This window comes from Myotis davidii, unplaced genomic scaffold (assembly GCF_000327345.1).
Source record: "Myotis davidii unplaced genomic scaffold, ASM32734v1 scaffold954, whole genome shotgun sequence".
Taxonomy (NCBI): Eukaryota; Metazoa; Chordata; class Mammalia; order Chiroptera; family Vespertilionidae; genus Myotis; species Myotis davidii.
In genome coordinates, this window is record NW_006285487.1 from 763,366 (window position 1) to 764,322 (window position 957).

Sequence of the window (957 nt, forward strand, 5' to 3'; positions counted from 1 at the left end):
CCCGTGCACGGGTTCAAACTCTTGGAGCCCCTCCGTCCTATTCTTGCTCAATCAAGACAGGCAGTGTTGTGCCCTAGCCGGTTTGGCTCAGTGGATAGAGCGTCAGCCTGTGAACTGAAGGGACATCCCTCTCATCACTGATGTTTCTCTTCTCTCTTCCTTCCTCTCTGAAATTAATAAAAAATGTTAAAAAACAAAATAAAACAAAAAACCCATCCCTGTCTTCCCACCAGGGGCTGCACATGCAGGCTCGATCCCCAGTAGGGGGCGTGCAGGAGGCAGCGGATCAATGATTCTCTCTCATCATTGATGTTTCTATCTCTCTCTCCCTCTCCCTTCCTGTCTGAAATCAATAAGAAATTCTGTGTAATAAAAGGGTAATGTGCAAATTGACCCTAAAGGTGGAATGATGGGAACAACCGGTCACTATGACATGTACCGACCACCAGAGGGCAGGTGCAATCCCCTGGTGGTCAGTGCGCTCCCACAGGGGGGTAGAGTCCAGCTTCCTTCTGTGACTCCCCAGACCGTCTGGGACCAGCCCTCACCCAGCCCACTTCTCTGGGCTGCTCTCACTTCCACGCCTCGTTCTAGATCTAGAAGGACACATGCCTCTTGCTGTAATCCTCACACTGGGCAGCTCCAGGCCTTGGCACCTTGCTCATGCTTCCGTCTGGCAGGCGGGTGGGGGGCAGGGGGGACCGGGGAGAAGGGAAGCAGCGCCGTAGGGGCCCCTGTGAATGTGAGCCCCAAGAGCCATCTATCTACTCCAGGGGCACCGGACTTGCCCCCAGGCCAGGAACAGGAGTCCGCAGGCAGCTTTATGTAGGCCTCCGAGGACGGGCACATATTGGTTCTGAATCCAGCTTGCTAATTAAACTCCCTAATGATCTTGACCTGGAAAAGGAGGTCCTTTCCTGAGTCCCCTATAAGCCTGGAGGAGCTGGGGCGGAGGGG